This window comes from Pelodiscus sinensis, chromosome 22, assembly GCF_052426305.1.
Source record: "Pelodiscus sinensis isolate ZL-2025 chromosome 22, ASM5242630v1, whole genome shotgun sequence".
In the NCBI taxonomy this organism is placed as follows: Eukaryota; Metazoa; Chordata; order Testudines; family Trionychidae; genus Pelodiscus; species Pelodiscus sinensis.
The window spans coordinates 25,924,205-25,937,600 of NC_143073.1; the positions used below are offsets into that span (position 1 = coordinate 25,924,205).

The following is a 13,396-nucleotide window of genomic DNA, read 5'->3' on the forward strand; positions in this document are numbered from 1 at the left end:
TGCTTATTGCTTATATTTTGAGGGGGATATATAGTAATGTTTGGTGCTTTTTAATTTATTTTTGGCTTTTTTAGAATACTGTGTGTTTATGTTTATATGTAATGTATACACTTTCATTATTTATATAGAATAGGATTAATTTCTTGTTATGCAGAAGCAATGTTTGTTACAGGGAAGTTATATGCATATTTGAACAAGGACGTGACATTATAATTTTAAGTAGAATAATGATAATACCATCTACATGTTTTGTTGGTCTGTAAAGTGCTGCCAGACCATTTGTTGTTTTTTTAGTTATTTTACGGTTTTTGGTGTAAGCTAAAAGCAGAACAGTGTTCATAAGGGGTTGTTTTGCCTCAGACCTAATACTCTGGCTGGGGCACCTTTACCAACGGGAAGGGAAAGGCCCTTTCTGCTTTCAGAAAGGGTGACTGGCAGAGTGCTCTGCAGCCCAGTGCTTTGCATAAAGCTACATTTTAGCCACATGGCTACGATTTAAGGGTCTGAAAATACCGTGGAGCTTGCCGACCTGCCTGTGGGGTGCCCCTGACTCTCTCCTGCTGAGACAGGCCCTCCGGCCTCCTCCAGCCCCAGCACAGAGTGATACAGACACTCAATACGGCTCGGCTCGGGGTCGGCTCCCTCAAAGGGGCTCGTCACAGCTCCCAGGTGCACAGCCCACTGGGACCAGAATCCCAGATCAATCCATCTTACTACATTGTATCTACATTGGCATGATTTTGCGTCAAAGCGGCTGCTTTTGCACAAAACCATGCTGCCTGTCTACACTGGGGGGTGTTCTTGTGCAAGAACGCTGACGTTCTAATGTGTGAAATCAGGGCTTCTTGCGTGAGAACTATGATGCTCCCGCTCAGGAATAAGCCCTCTTGCACCAGTTTTCCGCCAACTAGTTGTCTCTTGATAATGGTCTATCAGCTCTGAGTCTGACTTCTTTGTTATTGTTCTTGATGGGCTGGAGATAGATTTTTTTTCCCAACATGACCACATTCATAATAAACCTACAGTCCTTATTCCTAATTTCAGGAGCTGAAATGGTTCACATGCAAACAAAAGAGAATATACACATTCAAGGGTTACAAGCTTTCCAGAGACAGATTACCTGAAACGTTTTTCATAATGCATATGAAGTCAGAGATATGAGTAGAATATACCTCGATAGCTTTTATCACCGTGCAATTTTGATAGGTGTATGTCCCGCCCCTTTCCGCTTCTGTCTGAGTTTGGTGCGGTCTGCTATTTTGAAAAAAGTTTTGAAGTGCTGTGTGAGTGTCAGGGTGGGGGTTGTGGTGTGCTTGTCCTTGGAGACACTTGATTGCTTTTTTAAGAATAACAAATTGCAAAGGTGAATGAAATTGAAGAGGAGAAGTGAGTAGGGTTGCCGGGTGTCCGGTATTGAACTGGACAGTCCAGTATTTTCACCGCCTGTCTGGTGGTAAAATTCAAAAAATACTGGACTCCTAAAATGTCTGGTATTTTCTGATTTTTTTTTTTTTTTTCTGGCCAGGAGGTGAAAATCCCAGGTGCTTACCGGGTTCCGAAGGGGAGGCAAGATGGCAGGCGGTCACCAGCAGCCTGTTAGGTCCAAAAAGCCTCAAAAGCATTTCTTAAAGGGGCCACGCTGTCTGGTTGGTTGGTTGGTTTTTGCTTACCAACTCTTGGGGGGCCTTTTTGTTTTTGTTGTTGTTGTTCAGTATTTTTTTAGAAACCATCTGGCAACCCTAGAGGTGAGAGAGTAAATTGAAAAATAAATAAAAGAATAAAATAGGAAAAAAAGGTTTTTTAGAGTTGGTGGCTAAAGAAATTAGCAGAGGGTTAATTTAGAAAGAGCATAAGTGAATTTTAAAAGCTGAATAAAAAGAAAATAAATTTAAAATCGAATTAAAAGAGGGACATAGATTAACAAGGGGAAAGCATGTGGCAGCTAGAAAAATCAACTAGAAAAAAGTATAAAAAAGAACTAAAAGCAAAGGAACATAAAAGATAAAAATAGGAAATAAGGTTTTAGAATGAAAAGTATAAAAAAAGTAAAACACGTTAAATGAAGGAGGGAAGTAGAAAAGCAGGGGGAAGCCTCAAGAAAAAGTATGAGAGAGAATTAAAAGCGAATCTCTACTGCGATCAAAGGAGAGGTGTCCGTCAGGCCGTCTGTCACAGAGAACAGTTGAGAATAAAGTCGGGGTCTGGCGTGGGTCCTCCAGTGGCTTAATGACTATGGCATCAGCCTGCAGAACCTGGGCTCAAAGGTTTTCAGTCCTGTCCCAGGAACAGCTGGGCAGCTTCCCCAGGACTGAAGTTGGCAGAAGTGAGCAGCAGGCTGGCTTGGGAGGGGTTAATGCTGGCACATGGGGGCTCCCAGTCCTGGGGGGAGGTGTGGTGCTCCCTGCCCCCCTCCCCAGCCAAGACAGCTCCTTCTCCCCTGGGGCAGGTCCCATAGATGTAGGAAGTAATTAAACAAATGACCCCTTTCCCCATCCCCAGTTAGCACTTACGCCCTGGGACTGAAAAGCACAGGCCCTGAAGGCACAGCCATTGACAAACCTGTTTAGTGGCAGTTGGGCGGAGCTGCAGCCTGTGAATTAGAGATTATTATAAAGTAATTCCTCATTTAACACGGTAGATGCATTTCAGAAAATGACAGTGCTAAGCAGAAACGTGTTTTGCGGGGTCAATTTTCCCACTGAAAATAATGGAAAAGGTGAGGGTTGCGTTTCAGGAGATGGTGTCGAAGTCAATTTTCTGTTGGTGCTGAGTTGTCAACGTCAACATTAGACAATGTAGATGGAACAGAGCTATCTTGTTCAACACCTGTTTAGGTGAATAGCCACCTTCCTTTATAATAGTTTCAAACATTGCTGGGAATGATTTCGCGGCAGCAACATCTCCAATTATTTTTATATTACATAAGTTTGAACTCTTTTTAAAGCATTTAAACCAGTCATGACTTGCATTAAATGACTTGGCATCGCTTACATTCGGTTCTGTTTTAGCAGCATCATATAAAGCTTTGGCATCTTCCTGAATAACAGCCAAATTCACTGTCAACTTTCATTCTGTTTGGTCTTCAATCCGCATAGACATTTGCCTCTCCATACGTTCCATTAGATTAGATCGTGTATGAACAACCTTCTTCACACTCACTGGTGTTGCCTTTTTGCAACTTTCCTTAATTTTTTCAGCTTGGGCACGGATCATGCGCACACATGGATCATGCATATTCAAAGCGCAGTCGCAACCCCTCCCAGCTTGGTATCATCTGCAAACTTAATAAGCATACATTCTATGCCAATATCTAAATCGTTGATGACGATATTGAACAGAGCTGGTCCCAAAACAGACTCCTGCGGAACTCCACTTGTTATACCTTTCCAGCAGGATTGTGAACCATTAATAACTACTCTCTGAGTACGGTTATCCAGCCAGTTATGCACCCACCTTATAGTAGCCCCATCTAAGTTGTATTTCCCTAGTTTATTGATAAGAATATCATGCGAGATCGTATCAAACGCCTTACTAAAGTCTAGGTATACCACATCCACCGCTTCTCCCTTATCCACAAGACTCGTTATCCTATCAAAGAGAGCTATCAGATTGGCTTGATATGATTTGTTCTTTACAAATCCATGCTGGCTGTTCCCTGTCATCTTTGCTACCTTCCAAGTGTTTACAGATGATTTCCTTAATTACTTGCTCCATTATCTTCCCTGGCACCGGTCTGTAGTTTCCTGAGTTGTTCTTATTTCCCTTTTTATAGATGGGCACTATATTTGCCCTTTTCCAGTCATCTGGAATCTCTCCTGTCTCCCATGATTTTCCAAAGATGATAGCTAGAGGCTCAGATACCTCCTCTATCAGCTCCTTGAGTATTCTAGGATGCATTTCATCAGGCCCTGGTGACTTGCAGGCATCTAACTTTTCTAGGTGATTTTTAACTTGTTCTTTTTTTATTTTATTTTCTAAGTGGGCATGTGTTAAATGAGTAATTACTGTATGAAGCTTCTAGGCTTGCTTTTAAGAGTTTTTCTTTAAAAGAAAATGTGCCAACAAGTTTGTTTTCCCACTTGTTAACCTTTCCTCCACTGAACACTTTAATCCATTTTGTAATTCAAAGGGAAAAAAAGGCCACCATAACTTCCCAGGGTTCAAATCACAAGCCTTTAATCAGGGGCAGTTATCAAAGTTTTCTTCCTATCTTGTTAATGAGGATACTGTGATGCTGCAACCTTTGAATTCTGCTGCCCCTTATTCCAGAATAACAGGCTTGGTAGTGTGGATGCACCGCTTAGAAATTCGACCGTGGAAGGGTAGGGGTGTTATTTCGGACTAAGGTCCTAGTGTAGGCCAGGCCCAAAAGCTTTCCTTTTTATTCTCTTTCATTTCATTTTATTCCATTTATCGATCTATCCTGTTGTTTTCTCTCGCTGCCACCTCGAAAAGCCTCTTTTCCAGTCTCTGTTTTTATTTTAACTAGCTTTTAATTCCTTTTGATACTGTTTCTGACTGTTTTCTGTAGCTGCCATGTGCTTTTTTCTCTGCTTTTCTATTTCCCCCTTTTACTTAATGTGCTTTTAATCCTCCTTATATATTTTTCACTCAAAAGCCTTCTTTTCTATTTTCCTCTCTTATTTCATGTGCTTTTAATGCTTTTTATATTTTTTCACTCTACAACCTTTTTTTCTATTCTCCTCTTTTATTTTAATTTGCTTATAACTCTTTTTTAATATTTGTATTGATGCTTTCTCAAGTTGCCATGTCCTTCCATCCCATCCCCTACTTTTCTATTTTCTTCTTTTATTTTCATTTGCTTTTAATTTAATTTAATTTTATTTGTTTTCAGTTTTTTAATCCACCTGTCCTCTTTTTTAATCATCACTCTGCTAATTTCTTTAGCCGCCATCTCTAAAAATGTTTTTTCTATTTTCTTCTTTTATTTATTATCTACTTCCCTCTCTCACCTTTCCTTTTATTTAATTAGCCGTTGCAATTTTTATTCTCTTTAAGACCACACACTTCTCGAACCATAAGCTAGTTTCTTTCTTTTTCAAACTTGCCTTCTCCTTAGACTCTTTGCTTTCATAACCTCTTTAATTTCATTCTCTTTTGCAATTTTTTTATTCTTAAAAAGCAATCAAATGTCTTCAAGCACAAGCACACCACAGCCCCCAGCCCCAGACATTCACAAAACACCATATAACATTTTCAAAATGGTTGACCCAGCCAAACTCAGAGTATGTCTAAATTACAGAGGGGTTTTTTTCTGGAAAAACGGATGTTTTTCTGAAAAACTTCAATTATGTTCACACTGCAGTCATGTTCTTCCAAAAGAAAATTGTAAAAATGGAGGGTTTTTCCAACATTGGTAATCCTCATTCTATGAGGAAGAAGACTTTTTCCAAAAGAGCTCTTCCCCATCACACATGCCTTTTTCTGGAAGAGGGAGTTCTTCTGAAGGAAGAGGAAAGAGGAAAAAGCACAGGTGCCCTAGTGGCCACTCCATCCATAGTAATCACAGTTTACATGCGAGAGAGCGGGACGCTATTTTTCGAAAAAGCAGATCACTTTTTTGATGCACTAAGCCTGCTGTCTGGGGCTATGTCTAGACTAAAGCAGAAGGGGCGGAACATACACCTGTCAAAATTGCATTGTGATGAAAGCTATTGAGGTATACAGGCAGTCCCCGGGTTACGTACAAGATAGGGACTGTAGGTTTGTTCTTAAGTTGAATCTGTATGTAAGTCGGAACTGGCGTCCAGATTCAGCCGCTGAATCTGGACACCAGTTCTGACTTACATACAGATTCAACTTAAGAACCCCAGACGTCCCCAAGTCAGCTGCTGCTGAAACTGATCAGCAGCTGATTCCAGGAAGCCCGGGGCAGAGCAACTCAGCCTCGGGCTTCCTGTAGTCAGCGCTGGTCAGTTTCAGCAGCAGCTGACTTGGGGACGCCTGGGGCAGAGCAGCTCGGGTGCTGCTGGGTTGGTCTAGTAGCGCGGCCACTCCTCGGCACTACTGGACCAACCCAGCAGCACCCCAGCTGCTCTGCCCCAGGCGTCCTGATTCAGCCACTGCTGAAACTGATCAGCAGCGGCTGAATCAGGACTCCTGGGGCAGAGTAGCTGGGGTGCTGCCGGGTTGGTCCAGTAGCGCCAAGGAGCGGTGCTGCGGGACCAACCGGCAGCGCCCCACCTGCTCTACCACAGGCCCCGGGCTTTGCTCCACATCTCCCTGGTCTGCTGGGGGGGGCACTAGCTGCGTCCCCCCCAGCAGACCAGGGAGACGCTGAGCAAAGCGGCGCAGAACCCGGTGCCGGACCCGCAGCGCTTCCAGGTCAGCTGGAAGCGCCGCGGGTCCGGCCCCGGGTCCTGCGCGGCTTTGCTCAGCGTCTCCCTGGTCTGCAGACCTCGTAGAGCAGGTCGATACGGATGGATGCCTGGGTGGAGGAGCCGAGGGTCCGCTTGGCTCAACCAGATGGACAGGATTGAGGAGGGGGGCTCTGATCTCTTTAAATGAGCCCCGTGCCTGAGTTTGGGTTGACCCAGGCGCACAGGAAAACATTCTGGAGTGTGCAGCAGAGCCAAGAGGAGACCGACCTGGAGCTGGTCCTGCAACCCCTGCCAGAGGGTGGGGGAGGATGGGACAAGGAGAATTTGGTGCTGGCCATACCTAGGCACAGGGAGGGGCAGGGAGATGATGCCCCGGTGGATCTGTTCCCCGGGACCAGAGCGGGCTCCTGGCTGAAATTGGCTTTTCTCACCCCTTTGGGGCTCTAGGAGTTCCTGGTCCTGCCTCTCGGCCTCAAGAGGGCGCCAGCCACCTTCCAGTGCCTGCCGGACCAGCGGCTGCGGGGGATGGAGGGTTTGGCCCTGGATTCTATCGATATTTGTGTGTTTAGTCAGAGCTGGGAGGACCACGTGTCCCAGGCCAGCCAGGTGCTGGGCGGCTGCGGGGCGCCGGGCTGACTCTGAAGGCTGGGAAGTGCCAGGTGGGGATGGCCCAGGTGTATTACCTGGGCCATAAGCTGGGGGGTGGCTGCTTGAAACCAGAGCCGGCCACAGTGGAGGGCCTCAGAGACTGGCAGGTTCCCCACACCAAAAGCCGGTCCAGGCCTGCATTGGGCTGGCAGGGCACTCCCGGAGGTGTGTGCCCCACTTTGCTCCATCACCGCCCCTATCACTGAGCTGTGTGAGAAGGGGAGGTCAGACAGGGTGGGCTGGGCCGAGCTGAGCCGGGGGGCTCTCTGCGCGCTGGCAGAGTCCCTGGTCAGAGCCCCACTGCTGGCAAACCCACACTGTGACAAGCCCTTCCTGGTGCTCACTGACTCTGGGCTAGGGGCAGTGCTGATGCTGGGGGAGGAAAAGGAGAAACGACACCCCATCAGTTACCTGAGCAAGAAGCTGCTGCCCCGGGAGCAGAGCGACGCGGCCGGAGAGAAGGACGCCTGGCCCTGGGGTGGGTCCCTAAAAGCTGCAGCCAGATCTCTTTGGGCAGCATTGCCTGGTGGAACCGACCCTGCTCCCCTGATGTGGCTGCACCAGATGCAGGGGTCCAGTGCCGAGCTCTGAGGCAGAGCCTGCTGCTGCAGCACTATGCCATGGAGGGTCCGGGTTTAGGGGAGCACGAATATCACAGGCTCTGAACTTCCCCAGGCAGCTGGCCAAGGGACCCTGCTCAGTTCGGTCTGGGAGGGGGAGAGAGACGTGACGACGTTAGGATTGCATTCACTCTGTTCACTTTGTTGCGCTGCATGTGATTTCTACTGTCCTGCAGGAACCCCCTGTGTGTGCCTCAGTTTCCCTAGGCATGGCACCAATAGCGAGCTGGCGTTGGGAATTTCAGTGTGGCAGCCTCTCCCCTGCTCCTGTATCCACAGCCTGGCATGGGCTGTGCCAGGATGACACATTTGGCCCGGGAAGTTGGATAGAGGCTGGAGGTGGGGCCGGCCGTAGGGAGCGAGGAGCTGCTGGGGGGGGGAGGGGCTTTCACTGGCTTGGGGGGGCAGAGACGGGGGCAGGGCTATATGTGCTGAGCAGCTTCTGTTCTGTCTTGCGTCTCCCTGGCTTACTTTGCTCCTGTTTCTTTAGTTGAAGCGTTGTCTGTTGCAAAACATCCCACACTGACGTGCTCAGGGCTGGCAATGTCTCACGGGAGTTTCATACAGGAAGTGGGTCCCAGGCGGGGCTGGGCGCTGCCGGGATTAGTGGGGAATGCGAGCGCTGCAGAGAGGTGCCCGTCCCAGCCTCTGTCCCCGGCAGGACTCGGCTTGGTTTACATAAGGCACCAAACTGATGAAGATTAGACAGGAATGACGATTAAGGATCTAGAAGCACTTAGAGGAGCCTGTCAGACTGGTCTGAAGCGAGACTGGGCGGGGCTAAAAAAGTCATTTCCCCCTTCACCTGTTCACGCCGCCTCACCAGCGACTGGAATCGTCCCACATCCACCGAGTGACTCGGCCTCGTTTGCACGGGTCCCACATCGCACGGGAACACGCTCCTCGGTGCTGGCGCACGATCGCCCGACCCAGCTCCAGTGTCCTCTTTGTGCCCCCAGCCAAGTGGGTGCAGCCTGACAGCAGGGATCCCGCAGCAGGGGCGGGAGCTGTGGATGAACTCTCAGCCCTGAGTCAGGGCCTCAGAAGAAAGACAAAGACACATTCTTCATCCGGGCTACGGTCAGGAAAGCAGGAGAGTTGAGCAAGTTCAGTACAAGCCAAGCAGCAAATGTGGGGACATTCTCCACACACAACACCGTCCCTCTCCCCCCACACACATCGCTTCTCTCCAGGGGCTACGAAGGCACTTGAAAACTCGAGTTTTCTGGCAGGTAACTTAGCCATTGGCTGTCAGGAGCCCCGAATCTAATTCCGGTATCAAAGAAAGAAAATTTAAATAAATATTAGACCCACTTGGCTCTAGTGCCAACGTGTTCTGGCATCTTCTGGCCAGAGCCCCAACCAGGAGCATTCGATCTGCTACTCAAGACCCATAAACGCTCTGGTGAGGCCCGGCACACCTGGCGGCTGAGCTCTGTGACTCTGCCCTCCCCCACAGCGATTTCCCGTTTGGGGACGATTTAAACCTTCCCGTCAGCAGCACAGCCCTGGGCACCCGCACGGCCCCACAATCAGCCGACATCGTTACGGCTGACCTCGAACAACGTTTCCTCAGCTCCTGTCTCCGGGCACCCTCCTCCACTCGCGCTTCATCCTCTGGACCCCGGGGAAGGAGACCCTTGAAGAATTCCAGCGGGATTTCCACAATTTTCACCCTCAGCCCGGACCAATCCACACAAGAGATGCACTTCCTGGACACTGCAGCGCAATTAAATGATGGTCACATTGGCGCCGCCCTGTACCAGAAACCTACAGCCTGCTGGTCTCACCCACCCCGGACACATCACGTGATCCGTTGTCTGCAGCCCAGGCCCTAAGATAAAACCGGCTCCGCTCCAGTCCCACAGACGGAGACAATCACCCACGAGAACTTTATCAGGCACCCTTAAAATTCAAATCCCCACCGGGGGAAGTGAGGAAATGGATTGACGGAGCCAGACAAGCGCACACCAGTCACCCACGTCAAGACAGGCCCCAGAAGGAAGATAACAGGACCCTCACTAGTTATCACCTCCGGCCCCAGCTCAAACCCCGCCAGCTCATCATTGACAGTCTGAAAACCGGCCTGGAAAACCCTCCCTCCCTCCCTCCCTCTCACAGGGCTTGGGAGACAGGCCAGGGCCCACCTGCAGATACCCCACACCCCCAAATCTTTTCCAGCAGCCACACATCTCACCTCAGACCCACCTATACAAGAGCATCGCCCTGCCACAAACCCCGGTACCAACGCTGGCCACACATCTACACAAGAGACACCATCACAGGCCCTAGCACATCAGCCTCCACGTCAGCAGCTCATGCCAATGCACATCCCCCAATGTGATCTAACCCGCCATGCCCCTCTGCCATGTGCAGTGGCCAGACTGGACAGTCTCTGAGCCAAAGGATAAATGGACACAAATCACACATCAGGAATGGTAACACGCAGAAACCTGGAGGGGGGTATTTCAACCTGCCTGGCCACTCGATAATAGTTTTTAAAGTAGCCATTCTTCTACAAAGGAATTTCACCAGCCAGTCACAGAGGAAGACTGAAGACCTGGAATTCATGCACAAGTTTGACGCTATCAGCTTGGGTCTGAATATAGATATTAACCGGTTAATGCACTACAAAGGCAATTTCCCCTGCCTTTGATATTTGCATTTCCACAGCAAAAGCTACGAATGGGACACATCCAGCCTGACCAATGAGATTCATAGACACTGCTCCTGCAATTGACTGATAACTGCTTTTGCTGCTCTATAGCACCTGGATCCTGTACTTTCCACTCCCACATATCTGATGAAGTGGGTTTTACCCACAAAAGCTCATGATCCTCGACCTTTGTCACAAGGTGCCACAAGACTCCTCATTGTGGAGGTGTGTTATGTTTAAAATGTTAATATATAGTTGTACTTCGTTACTAACTCTGTGGGGGGAGAGAAGCTGTCAGAACTCCTGGGCACTCTCTCAGCGCTGGGAGGGGAGTGGGATCTGGTGGGTACAGCAGGGCACCAGAGCTGGCCTTACCATGAGGAAAACTGAGGCAGCCTCCTCAGGTGCTGGACTGGGGAGTGGGGCTCGTCCCTCCCCAGTGACACAATTCCAGCTTCTGGCAAACAGAGGCCAGGGATGCTTTCCCTGCCCATAGTAGCTGGTAGCCATTGATGGACCTGCCCTCCGTGACAATATTTGTTCTTATCGAGACCCTTTCAGAAAAAGATACGCAGATTGAAAACCACGATCTTTTTCTGGAGGAGGCTTTTCTGATATTTGGCCTGTTTACATGGGGCCAAACGTTGGAAAAACCTCCTCTTTGGGAACATCCCTTATTCTTCAGACAGTGAGGAATACAGGGATGTCGAAAGAACACGTCCGCTTTTTTGGAAACTGTTCCAAAAAAGTGGAAGCGTTCTTTGGACACAGGATCCCGGAAAAGCTCCGCAGTGTAGACCGAGTCTCTCTTGGCTTTCCAGACTGGCCCTGCCATTGAGCGGACGTTTTCAGGGACCTAGCCACTGGGATTCCAAGGTCTCTTACCTGAGGGGTAACAGCTGATTCTGTCCCCATCCTTCTTGTGGGTACAGGTGGGATTATATTTCCCCATGCGCGTTGCTTTGCATTTCCCAGCCCTGAATTCCACCTGCTCTTGTGTTGCCCAGTCAGCCAGGTTGGTGAGGAACTGTGAGGAAGTGGGGAGTTTGGGGGACTCAAAGGGGGTGTTACATACAGGGGGGCACTCAGTGCCCAGCAGTTACTGGTTTAATGTGGCAAAGGGGGGGAGTTTGTTGTTTCACAGAACAGCCCAGAGCTGGAGCCGGGGTGTCTGGGACCCGGGTGACCCCGACCCTGCTTGGAGGACACGGCCGGTTCTGGCCAGGTGACAGACAATGGGCTGCAGAGAGGGACCCAGCAACCGGCCCAGCTGATCCCAGCGAGGGGAGAACATTGGACAGGAGGGAGGTGGAGAAGAGAGGGGCCCAGGCGACCCTGTTACCTGGGGAGAAGACAATAGATGGGGGAGGAGCTGTTGCTGGGGATATTGGAGGCTCTGCTGGGAGACTGGGGCTGTTTCTTGGGGACTGAGGGCAGAGCAGGCAGGGCTCAGCTGGCTGCAGGGGAGGCTGACGTGTAGGTTGAGGGCCCAGGGCTGACTGGCCTGAGGGACCCGTTGCTGTTCAAAGCTCAATAAACCCTCCTGTTTGGTGCTGGCTGATAGTTGCTCTGGTCTGGAGAACAGGGGGGCGCCATTCCTTCTGGGGGTGGAGGCCCTGGGGGAGGGGCCCCCCAAGAGAGCTCACGGTGGAGGCAGGCGGCTGAAGGCCCTGAGAAGCACCGTCCTGGAGGCGGAGGGGTGGACCCCCCAGAGAGGGTCGCCACGCTGGAGTGGACTCCCTGAGGAAGGGCTGTCTCACAGCCGCTGGGGGGGGGGGCTCCCCGAGAAGGGGCTGCCACATTGGAGAGGGGGGTTCCGCCCAGGAGCTGAGGGGCCCAGTGAGGGCAGCCCCTCTAGGACTCTCTGCAGGCACCTCTGGGTTTAACTGTCTGGACTCCTTTTGTACCAGCTGCAGATTTTGCCCCCTCACTGTTTGCCTTTTCCAAGATCATGTATGAACCATCTTCATAAACGGTGCCCAGTTACTCCTACCCTGGGTTTCCAGTCTTTTAATTGCAGTGCCTGGCAGTGTTTGCATGATTATTTAAGGAGCTGTCATGAGCCTTCTGCTATCTTCATCGCCCTGCCTCCCTCTGCTTAGAAACAAACTCCCGGGCCTGAGGGCAAAGCTGGGAGCAGCCCCAGCTCTGTTGCAAGGAAGAGGCGGGCGCGTGAAGCAGACGTCAGGCAGGGCTGGCTTTAGGCCGATTCGGCTGATTCCCCGGAATGAGGCCCCGCGTCTCAGGGGGCCCCACTCCCGGGTGCACGACGCATGCACAGTGCCCCCTCAGGAATCGCGACCCAGGCTTGTTAAAGCTGGCCCTGATATCAGGGACGAAATTCTCAGGATCTAACTTTGGGGGGGACTACAGCACCCCTAGCCCTCTGCCCCCTCCCCCCTCCCGATCTAGGCATCTGGGGTCGCCAGAGGGTTTAACAAAAAATACCTAACACTCCACCCCCCCCCACCCCCCAAAAAAAACCACCTGGAAAAAATTCTATTGAGGGGAAAAAAAAAGGGGGAGACCACAGTTGTGGGAAAAAACCAACAACAGCATGGCCCCTTTAAGGAATGCCTTGCTTTTGAGGCTTTTTGGCCCAAACAGGCTGCTGGTGGCCACTTGCCATCTTGCCTCCCTGCGCTGGACCGGACAGCTCCCCCGCGGAACCCAGTGACTATCCGGGATTTTTGCTTCCTGGCCAGGAAAAAATCAGAAAGTCTCGGACGCTTTAGGGAACTTTCTGAATTTTTTTACCGGACAGAGCCCTGCGGCGTCAGGGCCCTGCGCTGCCCCCCCGGCTGCTCGCACGTGGCCCTGGCTGGGGGCTGCCCGGGTGCATGGTGCAGCCTCTGTCAGCGTGCCGCCCGGGCCCCATAGGTGCATGGCCGGGCCCGCGTGCGGGTGGGGGAGGGGAGCCCCCACGCTGCGCCCGAGGGGGGCCGGGGCAGTAGCCCCAGTAATGGTCACTCGCTGGAGGATGGGGGGGGGGGCTGGGCGGTGGCTCGTCCCTGCCCACCAGGCCCCACAGGCATGTGGACCAGTGACTCCCCAGCCTGGCGCTGGCCGAGGGGGATGCCTGTGGGGGGGGGGGGGCAGTTTGCAGACAGACACGAGGGGGCCGGTGCTGG

The 13,396-nt window shown here is 50.8% G+C and overlaps 1 protein-coding gene across 4 annotated transcripts in view; it reads left to right on the forward strand.

Moving 5' to 3' along the window:
- LOC142819614 (uncharacterized) overlaps positions 1–13,396 on the forward strand; it is a 169,170-nt gene that overhangs the window by 87,441 nt on the left and 68,333 nt on the right. The gene's annotated exons all lie outside the window — the stretch shown is intronic.